The 13,945-nt window shown below is 33.6% G+C and overlaps 1 pseudogene; it reads left to right on the forward strand.

The window, feature by feature from the left end:
- Nucleotides 1-3,176: 3,176 nt before the first annotated feature.
- Nucleotides 3,177-4,790, forward strand: LOC127115902 (polyphenol oxidase A1, chloroplastic-like; annotated as a pseudogene).
- The last annotated feature ends 9,155 nt before the right edge of the window (nucleotides 4,791-13,945 follow it).

Here is a 13,945-nt window from a genome sequence, read left to right on the forward strand (position 1 = left end):
TATTCCACTTTATTTGTGGGATACCATTTGGAGATTTATTCTGATTGCTTTGCTGACTTGTTTTCTTTGATGGTGCTAGCCTGAGAGATCTCCGGGTTTCTTATTTCTTTAGTTGTTGTTACTTCGAATCTTTATCCGTGTGGTAGATCTCTTGATCCCTTTTACATCTTTCCCGTATTTTACCGCTTTCTTAGCTTGAAGACCTCGATAGGAGACAATGTTCTTGTGTGTTTACTTTTGTGCCCAAAGACCTCCAAGAAGAGGCACCAGTGTTAAAGACCTTCATGAAGAGGCAATTGACGGATAAAAGGGATTAGTAGTCAATCCCCCGTTATTCAGTATGTCATTCGTTATGCTCACACTACGTGTCGATGCTTCAGAACAAAAGCCCAAGATCTTTTGTCCGGTCAGTTAGTGGAGAGGGTTCCATCTTTCAGAATCCCCACTTTTTGTCATGAGCTCACCCTGTCCAGGGTTAAGAGCTATGAGGTCTTATCCTCATTACCCTTTTGATCTGCTCACCCTGACGTTCAATGTCAGTGGTTAAGAGCCCATTTGATTACCTTTCCATGGCTTGTTTGTCGAGGTTGATATGACCCCTCTTGACTAAAGCCCTACCCACGTATGTTTGAGCCCCCTTGTTGGCGTGTTTACTTTATGCATGTTTATTTTGTATGGTGTGATCGTCTCCCCATAGGATTACTAGGCTTCGTATAGTCTCTCGTTTGCATGTCAATTAAGGTAGCACGGCTCCTTCGTCTAGGACTTCCTTTTTTGCATGAGCATTCCTAAAACACAAACAAACTCATTGATTTTTCTTCTCCTAAGAACACGTTAACTCCTTCTACTACAGACGAGTAAGTCTCCAAAGGTCGAACATCCGGTAGATTGCGTAGTAACGTCGTTCATCTAAAAAACACAAAACAAATTAATAGGTTAGCCGAACTATGGTTTGCTCTGATTCTCATTCCAGATGAGATACGTAGGCATAAGACGCGATGTCTTAACGAGCACACTCCTCTTTAACCCATAGGTAGCCGAGCTACGAAGACCCTGATTCTCATATTCAGATGAGATACGTATGCAGTAGATGCAACATCCGTGCGAGTCATTTTCTTTTGACCCCTCTTTTAGTAAATAGTACACTAGATAAACCCACACCCTTTAGACAAGAACAACAAGAGTGGATCCCGTAGAGTACTACGGATCCGCAGGGGTGCTAATACCTTCCCTTCGCATAATCGACTCCTGAACCCAAGATTTGGTTGCGAGACCTTGTCTTTTCCTTTCCTTTTTCCAGGTTTACTTCAAGCGTTTCCTTTCCCTCCTTTGGGATAAATAACGCACGGTGACGACTCTTCTGTCTTTTCTTTTTTTCGCCGGTTGTTTTTTTTCGCATTCCCTTTTTTAGGTTGCGACAGCAGGACCCTTGACTTTTACATAATTTATGAACTAAAATCTTTGCAAAATCTTTACACGAAATCACCTCTAATCTTCCACCCCCTACAATCTATCCCAAAATATTTGTTCTACATCAATATTTATTTGATCCAACGGGTATCTTGAACTTTGGTATGTTTGAAGATTGAGAAGAACTTCCACCTTGTTTGTAGGCTTCCTCAAAGCACTACCAATATGAACCTAGAGAGAATAACCTCCTTATTTTCCACTGGAACTGTCAAAACCATCCACAACACCGCACACCTTGTGATCCTCTGAAATCTTAACCAAATCTTCCAAGAAACATTAAATTAAAAAAATAATTTCCTCAACAATTACAAATCTCCAAAGATGAGATTCAAATCTATGCAAAAATGGAGAATGAATGAGGTAAAAGATGAAAGAATTTGTTTGTAAGTGTTCAAGAATGGTTCAAAAATCTTTTGGAAATATGAGAGTACAAGTGATTTGTGAGTTTTCAAATCAATATTGGAAATGTATGTTTTCTAACATTGTGAAGGTTTTGACAGAAGATATTCCAGAGAAATAAAAGAGTTATACATAGCTAATAAGAATATACAACATCAATGGATATAATACAGAATACGAAGATAAACATGTTAAATTCAACAAAGTACGCAAATAGACATACAACTACACATCAACACAACTACGTGATCAAAACTTATATGAATGGAATCTGTTTAAGAAATTGACAAAATGTACAAGTCTCTGTTTCAGAAATCTGTAAAAAATGGTTCTATATTTTGTGATATGGTTGTGTAATACAAATACAAATGAAAGTATATATATATATATATATATATATATATATATATATATATATATATATATATATATATATATATATATATATATATATATATATATATATATATATATATATATAATGTTTAGACTCGATTTTTTCTTATAATAGAGGTAAAAATATTGCACTATTACCTCGGTTTTACATAAACCGAGATTTAATATTGGGCGTGACACTCAGTTTTAAAAATAATAAAAATGAAAATATTGTAGTTTGAACTCATGTGCGGGTAATTTTACCTCTCAATTTTTAAATAATCGAAGGGTAAAGTAACAGTTTTTTATGACATCCTTCGTTACCTCGCTTCTGTAGTCGAGATTAAATGCATTTGATATCCAAGATTAAATGTGTTTATTTTAATAATTTTAGCAACTCTACCACCCAAAAAGAACGAAGCATGCATGACTCTATATCTAATCAATAAAATATCACATAATTGATCAAAGGCAGTCCAGATAAGACACCATCTCCATTTATCCAAGAGGTTAAGTTAACAAACCGGAGATCATGAACATTAACTAGATGCAAGTTTGAAAACCCAAATCACCAAGATAGTAGTTTGTTTTCACCTATGCTCTCTCATTGAACTAGTTTCATACTCCCATTCAATCATATTATTAGAGAAGTATAAACATTACCAACTTATATTTTGAAAATATTCTTATAATTGAGATCTCAAAATTTTGAAGAGCACTTCATATTGTAACAATGGGATATTTAAATTTTGAGGCTATATACTCAAATTATAGTTGAACCCTATTACTAAACAAAACGTTTGTGCTCACGTTTTTAATTTCTTTTAGGGACCATCACATATATTCACGTACAAAGTGTAAGAAATATCTTCATTAGTTCATTATAAAAGGACTAGCAAATCTTAAATCTCCATAACATAGCTAGCTAAACCATGACATCTATCTCACCTCGTTCCTTCATTTCAACATTCAATGTCTCTTCCAACTCAAAGATTTCCCATTCCTCCTTGTATCCATTTTCACTAAAACAACACCAATCTTCTAAACTTAGAAAACCAAAACGCCAAGTGACATGTTGCAGTAACAATAACCAAAACAACCCTAAAGAAGAACAAGAACTACCAAATAATATTGTAGGACATAGGAGAAATGTCCTCATAGGCCTTGGAGGGCTTTATAGTACTTTGGCCACAAACCCTTTTGCCCTAGCTTCTCCAATATCTCCACCAGACCTATCCACATGTGGTCCACCTGATCTACCCTCAGATGCAACACCTCCCAATATTAACTGTTGTCCACCAAATTCCACAAAAATCATAGATTTCAAAATCCCTTCTTCAAATCAACCCTTGAGAATAAGACAAGCAGCACATTTAGTGAATGATGAATATCTAGCAAAATACAAAAAGGCCATTCAACTCATGAAAGCCTTACCTTCCAATGATCCACGTAGCTTCACACAACAAGCAAATATCCATTGTGCTTATTGTGATGGTGCATATTCCCAAGCTGGTTTCCCTGACCTTGATCTTCAAGTTCATAACTCTTGGCTCTTTTTTCCTTTTCATAGATGGTATGTCTATTTCTATGAAAGAATCTTAGGAAGCTTGATCAATGATCCAACCTTTGCTTTACCATTTTGGAACTATGATGCCCAAGATAGCATGCAATTTCCCTCGATTTACACCGACAGTGCATCACCTCTTTACGACAAACTCCGAAGTGCTAGTCATCAACCCCCAGCGCTTGTAAACCTAGACTTTAACGATGCTGCTGATGTTGATGCAAGTGAGCTAATCTCCAACAACCTTACTATAATGTATAGACAAGTTGTTTCTAATGGAAAACACTTGGTGGGAAAAGAAAGGATTTCAAAGACAAAGATTGGTTAGAATCAGGGTTTCTTTTCTATGATGAGAATAAGAATCTTGTTAGGGTTAAGGTGAATGATTGTCTTAACACAAAAAAAACTAGGTTATGTTTATCAAGATGTTGACATTCCATGGCTAAAAGCTAAACCTAAGCCACGTAGGACAAAAGTACAAAAAAAGGTAGATGTTGCTCAAGGAAACTTTTTTGGTAATGGTGAAGCACTTGTAGCTGAGATAAACGATAAATCAACTAATTCAAGGAGTTATGTTAAGTTTCCATTGGTTTTGGATAATGTTGTGAGTGCTATTGTGAAGAGGCCAAAGCAATCAAGGAGCAAGAAAGAGAAGGAAGAAGAGGAAGAGGTTTTATTGATTGATGGGATTGAGTTTGATAAGAATATAGCCATTAAGTTTGATGTTTTTATTAATGATGAAGATGATAAGGTGATTGGACCAGGGAATACTGAGTTTGCTGGAAGCTTTGTTAATGTACCTCATTCTCATAAACATAAAAATAAAAAGAAGAAGAAGATTAATAGTTGTTTAAGACTTGGATTAACTGATTTGTTGGAAGATTTGGATGTTGAAGGAGATGATAGTGTTGTGGTTACATTGGTTCCAAGGTATGGGAATGGAGTCAAAATCAAAAACATTAAGATAGAGCTTGAAGATTGAGAATTTCTACCACTTTGTTATGCACAACGTGTGTAGGGTGACTTGAGAGGTAGATATAATGTATTTTTCTTTTATCATTTTCTTTTTCATAAAACATTGTTGAACTTGATGTTTCCTTGCTTCATTTGTTCTTTTACTGAATGTGCGTGCAACATGCTTTGGAAACTGGATTCATGTAGTATAATAGCATATATGATGCTTAATAGAAGAGGAGGTATGGCCACCTTTGTATTTTTTATGCCAAAGTGGAAGTTTTTGGTTCATTTTTTATGTAAATCCGTTCACAATTACGTGACCAGAATTTTTTAAAACTAATTTTAGTTTAGGAAGGTTTGTAATCCCGGCAATATAACACCTTTTTTTTTTCAGTTAAGCACGATATTCATTTTAAATGATGTGGTGTGTTACGTCAGGTTCCGTTAGATCAACTAGACGGTAGGGAATAAAATTGTAGACGAAATTTTTTAGGAGGACCATTCTTTAAAGGAAAATTTTTAGGGATTAAAATTAAATGTTGGGATATTTATGAAGACTCCAAACATGTTTAATCTTTTAATTTATTATTAGCATATAAAATATCTTTTATGCCATTTAGATTATGTTTGTAATCATACCATTATTTTTTAACGTGAAAGAGAATAAATTAGAACAAATTTTACTATTATAGTTTAGGGTTAAATATGTCAGGGGTCCTTATAAATATGTCAACATTTAATTTAGTCCCTTAAACAATGGTCCTTGCAAAGTTTTGTGTCTCTAAAATGGGTCCCTCCCATTAGTTTCCACTAACGGAGGTCTACGTAGCATTGTCAAATGTGTTTTTTTTTACACGTCAGATTTTTATTAAATTATTTTTTTTGTTTTATATTAAAGCCAAACGAAGAAACCCTAATGTGGTCACCACTTGAGTTTCTCCACTTCGTCTTTTTCAGATCCCCTTCTTCTTCTTCTGTGCTGACCGTCTTCATTTTCTTCGCTCGCCTTCGTCTTTTTCTTCTTCCTCAATTGTGGTTCGTTTACTGCAGATTAATGATATTATGTCATTTTCATCAAGGTGAAGCAAACCAATATCGTATCATTCCACAAGTGTGAGCAACCGTATAGTGAGAAGGTGTTGGTGTAATGGTTGTATGATGTCATACCATTGCAAGAACGGACGAAATAAATGGGGAATTTTTTGGAGATGTCTATTTTAGCAAAATGAGGAAACTTACAATTTATTCATTTGAGATGATGATATTGCACAAGGAAATGATGATTATGAAAGTGTAAATGAAGAATTGAGCAAAGATGAGAGTAACATGACAGAGATGCAAGTTGCCGACACTTTGAAGGAGTTGTATGAATCTTCAATGAAGAAGAACAAGAGGTTGTAGATCAAGAATAAGTCATAGGTATTTTGGGGAAAGTTGAAGTCAATTTGTCTTGTATTTTCGATTTTGGTCAACATGTACTTGTTATTGAGGTGTAAATGTTGAAATGATATACTGTTGTGTTTAATTGATGCACTTCATATTTTTATCATTTATGTAACCATCACTTATGTAATGCAGTGCAGTTATGCAATGCACTGATATTTGGTATGAACTATAATTTAGTGTAATTGATTTTGTTAGTTCAGTTATGTGATCTATAATTTGGAATGACCCATAATTTTTTTGTTTCACTTTGTCGATTCAATTATGTGACATATAATTTGGAATGACCTATAATTTGGAAAGACCTATAATTTAGACATAATGTGACCTATAATTTGGAAAAAAAATGTTACATATAATTTTGACATGATGTGACCTATAATATTACAGAATATGACCTATAATTTTGAAAGAATGTGATTTATAATTTTGACATATAAATGCAAAAAGAATTCACCAAAGATTAATTAATTGCAAACACCTCATTACATATGCAGTACATTACATTCATTACATATCAAAATATCAATTGATCCATATCAAAATACTAATTTATCCATTCATTAAATTACAGTACATCTATCTTATCAAAATAGTAATATCTTCTTCAAATCAGAAATATAAACATAACATAAATAGATATCTTCAATTGCATCTTCAAAGAGTCTTCACTGAGTTAGCCCTTTGCATATGTCTGCTCAACTTTTTGATCTCCTACCTCAACCAATCAATTCTTTTGTGGTTTCCTTTTCAGTTATTACCAAAGGATCACCAAGTTTTTTACCATGGCCAGATACATCATTTGTTTTCAATATCCTCAACCTTTTACTCTGTCTTTTTGCACCTGTCACATCAGCATTCTTTTTTACTTTGCTCTTGACCTGGGAAAAAAAGAAACAGATATAAGAAAGATGACTTAAGAAGGATAAATATGCTCTGAACAGGTTTAATACTCACTGATTCACTATAACTTGGCTTTGGTGAAGATAATCCTTGGGGTTTAAAAGGTTTGTTTTTGCAGACTTTTGGTTGTTTACCAAAGAAAACCTTGACACCACTTGGCTTGATAGGTGATTTGTCAACACTCAAAGGCTGAATTTCCAAAACATCATTATCCCCCAGCAATGCAGTCAAAGTCTCAGCATCCCAAGCACAAAACTTGTCCAAACCTAAAGATTGTGTAGGTTTTTCCTTATTGACAGTTGGCTCATTGACACTGGTCCCTCATTGACAGTTGGCTCATTGACACTAGGCCCCTCATTGACAGTTGGCTTATTGACACTAGGTACCTCATTGACTTTTATCTTCTTTGGATGGGCCTTTTTTAACTTTGTTCCAATCTTACTTGTACCATTATTCACAGACCCCTTAGGCCTCCCCTGCAAGAAACATTAACATTGTTATACACAATCTTAATATTAACTACACATAAACACAAGCACAATACTAAGGTAGTACATTACCCTTTTTTTGGTTCCAAATGGACTTGGCTAGTCTGACTGGTCTGTGTAGGCAACTCTTTTCTAGGCAGATCTTGACTGGCCTGTGTAATATTTCTAGATGGAACAAGCACAATTTTCTTATTTTTCTTGCAAGTCCTTTTGTTATGGCCTAGTTCAAAACATGTTTTGCACCTATGGTTGGTATTTGTTCTTTGCTAGTTCAAAACATGTTTTGCACATATGGCCTGTATTTGTTATTTATTCTATGGCTGGTATTTGTTTGGTTCACCTCATCAAGTTCTCTCCTTCGTAGTTTCTTGGGCCTTCCTTGGCCACATTTGAACAAAGGGGGTAACATAATAAGATTAGATGTTTTAGGCCATTTGTTCTGACCATTTAATGGGGTGATCACTTTATTGTAACATTTTTCATATGTGTTTCTATGATAGAATTTATGCATATATTTGATGTGGGTGTCTACTTTCCTATGTATTTCAGCCACACCATGTCTACATGGTATCCCAACCAGTTCCCAATAGTTGCAGGAGCATGTATGTTTTTCCAAATCCACTACCAAGCTATCAGTAAACAGGACATGTGTAACTTGAAAAGTTAACCTACCAGCATAAGTTATTTACCAACTAGAATTATTTTCAATTTCTCTATCTAATCTCCTTAATGGTTTGGTCATTATCAGCCCCTTATAACCATCTACCTTTTCTTTAAAGGTTGCAAACCTTCCCATTAGATCATTTCCAATCCACTCAAACATGGTTATTATTGGTTTGTCTCTTTGCAATAGAATTGTTGCATTAAAAGACTCACTTAGGTTGTTCATTAACATATCACACTTTGAGAAAAAAGGAAAAACATGCTTACACCATTTAATTTTGGGAATTGCCTCTAACCATTCGTATGCCTTCAAACTAGCCTCCTTGATCATAAGCATTTTTTATTCATGTGCCTCAAAATAAGTAGCCTTGGCAGCAACCATCATAAGATACCTAAACAATGTTCCTCCTCCAAACATCTTTTTGAAGTTAGCATACAAGTGCCTTAGACATGATATATGTTCAAAGCCTGGGTACTCCTCTTAAAAAACTTGAATCAGACCCTTTCCTAACAAAATAACAAGTGCATTAGTACAAAAATGCTATAATGAGATTCATACTTACCTTTTACTGGTCAGATATGAAACACCATCTGATATCTCTGATGTCTTCAAGAAATAATTTAATAAACCAGCTCCATGAATCTTTTGTTTCAGTCCCAACCACAGCAAAAGCAATAGGAAAATATTGGTCATTAGGATCTCTTCCTATAGAAATCAGTAATATACCATCATACATGTGCTTCAAATCACATCCATCTAAGCATATGGATGGTCTACATGGTTTTGTCAAAGCTTTCTTGGTCCCATCAAAGAAAATATAGCACCTCTCAAATCTAGGTTTCAAACCTGGAGCTGAAACACTAGTGTTGATTTTGAAAGTATTACCTGTTTAAGCCTCTCTCAACTCAGCACCATAAGACCATAATAAGCTCTAGCAATTTGTCTTGCTTTGAAAGCTCTACATCCTGGGATTTCTGTGGCATACCTGAGTCTAACATCTGCTACCACCTCATTTAACTTCATCTTTGTATTATTCTTCAGCCCATCAACAATGACTTTGGAAACCCACTCTGCTTTAGCACTTTTGTTGAAGAATTTCCTTCCACATTTATGCTTTGTAACTAATGTTTTTATCTTAAATGTTGTGGAGGTTAAAACTCTATTTCACAAGACAGTATAGTTGCATTTCGCCTTATCCTTACATACCACCCTACATCTGTTGGCATCATTTTTTTCATACCTAACATCCTTGTCATTCAAAACATTATGCTCTGGTATAGCATCTTTGAAATGCTTCAATGAAGAAAACTTCAATCTAACCTTGAAAGAAAATCCTTACTTAGGGAATCTTCTTCATTGAACCTGATTGCACATCACCTTTCATCATAACTGTCATCATCACCTCCGCTATCCAGTTCATCAGTCATGTATGAATCTTCAATGACATATTCCTTACCCATTTCTTCTGGGATAAACATCTTCTTTAATGGTTCAGTTGGGGCCTCATTATTAGCAACGAGTTCACTTCTAGGTTCTCCATCAACACCTGCATAAACCCGTTCATCAAGTCCTTCATCAAACCATTTCATTTTCCCCCTCACTATCATCAAAGTGTACACCCCCCACAGATTCATCCCTAGATTCACCACTACTTTCACTTGATTTGTCATCATATTCATCACATGTATTCCCCTTTCCTTTATCTTTAACACTATCCATAAAGGTGGTCTCTCCTATAAAAAGTTTTGGCTCATTGAATATCTCAACTTCACGATTATTTCCAACAGCATACACAACTAACTCAGATTCAATCACTTTAACTAAGTCACAAGCTTCAAAAAAGACCGATAATCGGGATCTTGACCAATAAAAGCATATACTTTCCCACCATCAGATCTTATGTTAGGGTCTTTTACAAAACAACCCTTTAAGTAAAACACAACCTTAAATTTATCCATTTCCCATTCAAAAATTTAACTTAGATTTAGAATTTACCAAAATCAGGTCAAATTTTACCAAAAATTTAACTTATATATGAGTACAGTTACGAAATCAATAATAGTATCTGAAGACATTGTATTAGTATGCATCATAGTGAATTACATAGGACCATTGAATGCGACTAAGTATGACCGATAAAAGATTTCAAGTGAAATGAGGGAACAAAATAATGACAAAATTGTTGTTGGGACCACTGCAACGAAGATGACAAAGTTGTTCTTGGACCACACAAAATCTCTTTTCAACGCAAATGAAGATTTGTTCTAGGGAACTTACTCAAGTTGTGAACTGAAAGAGTTGTTTAACATTATCTCACTTGTAGGGATACCAGATAGCGTTATCAACAATTCCACCCTAGTGAATTAGCAATGAAAATATACACGTCAGTAAAAGAATACACATTTGGCATGACACATAAGCCTTCGTTAGTGGAAACTAACGGGAGGGATCAATTTTAGGGACGGAAAATATTGTGAGGAGAATTATTTGAAGAAAATTTTTAGAGGGACTAATATTGAATGTTGGCGTATTTATATGGACTAAAAATATATTTAACCCTATAATTTATATTTAAAAGTTGGGTTAAATATGTTTGTGGTCATCCTAAGTATCTCAAATTTCATTTTTACTCTCTCAAAATATTTCCTTCAAAGAATGGTCCTCCTAAAAATTGTCATTTATACTTTTGTTCTCTCCTGCAACTTAGCAATGATTCTTACAGCTTAGCGACAGAATTAGTGACGGTTTTAGCGATGGTTTATTACTTAGCAACAAATTTAACGAAGGTTTTAGTATTATGGACCAAAAGTGTGGATGAAAATTTTTTGGAGGATCATTCTTTGAAGGAAATATTTTGAGGGACTAAAAATGAAATTTGAGATATTTATGAGGACAACAAACATATTTAACCCTTAAATTTTTTTAAAAAGAGTATTAATTAACTAAAGAATACTATTAAAGACTTCTTTGTAAACTACATTTAATGTTGTATTTATATCTTCACCTTCCTCATTAGTCACTAATATCTTCAAGTCTTTCCTTGAAGTAACCTTTGACATGGCAACATATAGTTGTCCATGGGAAAAAATTGATTATGGTAAATATACTCCAACATGATTGAGTGGTTGCCCTTGACTTTTATTTGATATTCATTGCAAATGAAACAACCAATGAAATTTGACGTTGATAAAATTTGAAAGAGATTCTTTTATCAGAATGACTCAATAATAACCTTGGGATATCAATTTTTTTACCAATACTGCTTCCAGGTATCACCTTTGCTTCACCGATATATTTTCCCATTTTTATAATTATTTACATTGTTCCATTGCACAATCATAAAGATTAGTCAACATTTCTCAATAACATTACTAGGACTCTAACTTTCAATCTTAATTTGTGATTTGGAAGTCAAGAAGAAACAATTGTGTTCAAAAACTCAGGAGTGTGCATATCATCTGACATGTAAACATGTGAGTTCTCATAATACGGAGAATCAAAACTCAAATATATTTTTTATTTTCCACTTATTAAATCCATCATATAATTAAAACTAAAAGCACTTGATTCTAATAAGGTGTAAAGTATGATTCGAAAACGAATCAGAGGTGACTCAAATTGTCTAATTTGAATCAAGTACAACTTATGTTTCAAATCACATGGTTGTTTGATTTGAATCAAGTTAAAATGTTGATTCAAGTTAAAGAAGTTGAAAAAGTTTGTTTTTCCTATGTTCGAACCCTAGCATCAAGGGGTAAATTAATATGCAAATAGGTTCGAACCCTAGCATCTCCATTTTATTATTTACAAAACTAGTGTCTCATACATCTCGGTTTACAATAAAACCGAGGGATAAGATAGATTTTTTTTAATTGAAATTCGTTACATTGTTTACATAGAAAAAAAATAAAAATAATTTGTTTGCAAACTACAATGTTTACCCAGAATATTATATTGTTTACACAAAATAATAAAATAAAAATTAATTTATCCCTGAAGATCATATGTTGGATCTTCGACTCCTTGATATTTGGGTCAGGTCAAATGCTCACCTTGCAAGTATTTGTTGGTGATATGAAACAAAAAAAAAGGATATAAAAATAAATGATTTGCTTCTCAAATGAATATTTAAAAACACAATGCTTAAACTCAGATAATTTTCTCCACTTGCAATACATCATAGAGAACTCCTAATGGAAAAAGTTAAAGTAGAAGATGTAGATAGTTTCAAGCGCTTTATGACGTTTCTTTATCAATTATAAATATTATAAAGCCTTTATAATAAAGAAAAAATTAGGTTTCACGCGAATCACTAATAGTAGTATCTTGAGTGTTGATAATCATTAAATGAACGACAACAATTTGTTTAGGTTTCACGCTAAGTTATCCCTTCGGTTTTGTTAAAAACCGATGTGAACATGGTTTTTTTTAAATTACATTGTTTACACAGAATATTGAAAAACAATAATACAGCAAAACCATAATTTTGGCATATAAAGTTATCTGGTCCAAATATTGCATGCATTCAATTTCTTGGAGTTATCTGGTCCAACCATTGAATGCATTCAATTTCTAAAGAAATTATCTTTTCCAACTATTGAAAAAACATTTTTTTGCACTTGCAATCCATCATAGAGAACTTTTACAAGCTTTTAAATATAAAAATAATAACAACATCAACACTATTTTATGAGATGGATCCCAAAAGAATGATGCATTGGAGCGGCTACATATAAGTTAGGATTATGGTAAAATTTGTTTAACGAGTGTTTTTATAGTAAAATGCTACTTATCTTATCCCTCAGTTATTAAGGAAACTAACGGGATTTCATTTAGTTTACAAAAAAAATATAATAATTAAAAAAAGTATTCTAAGTTGTTTTTCCCCTTGGATTTTTTGAATAACCGAGATAATAAGTTGATGTCCCTTGTTTTTTTTTAAAAATCGAGGTAATATGTGATTTCTATTTCTAAAAACAATAAATCATGGCGCGCATTGGAATCATATCCACTAGAATAACAATGATCGTCCATATTCAAAAATGTAATGCATCTTTTGAATTTTCAAGGAGGCGTTTGAGTTTCTCTGATTGGTTCACTTCTTATTCTTCATTTTATGTAAACAATGTTCCATGTTTCAACTCTCATTTCCAACTCTTTGTGTCTTCAAACCTAGTTTCAAAGTCTTTTCTTTTCTTCAAAAATCTCTTCAACAACCTTAGACGAAAATCTTTTGTTCGTTATCAATAAAAAGTTTGTTGATTTCGATAATTTGAAAGACAAAGGTTTTGGTCTAAGGAAAATTATTCGCAAACAAAAGCGGAATGGTTACTTTGATATTCTTCATGGATCCATCTACATTAATTTCGCTAAAGAGTTCTGGTTAAATGCCTCCGTTGGATCATCTGGTCATGATGTTGAGTCAATCTAGCCATATGTCAATGGCTTTCCTATCACAATGACTCAGTCACTTATTGCTTAGACAATAAAATGTGAAGAGGAATGTTGTTGTGTTAAATATTATAGATTCAACTATGCCTATAAATATCACATTCGCCTAATTCATGCCAACTACGATAATCTCAGTACTCTTGCTACTCTACGACCAATTGGAAAAGTTGTGTATCAACTTCTAGTGTTAAATCTTCGTCCAATAGAGAAAGAACTGGAAACCCTTACTTG

This window comes from Lathyrus oleraceus, chromosome 1, assembly GCF_024323335.1.
Source record: "Lathyrus oleraceus cultivar Zhongwan6 chromosome 1, CAAS_Psat_ZW6_1.0, whole genome shotgun sequence".
Lineage (NCBI taxonomy): Eukaryota > Viridiplantae > Streptophyta > Magnoliopsida > Fabales > Fabaceae > Lathyrus > Lathyrus oleraceus.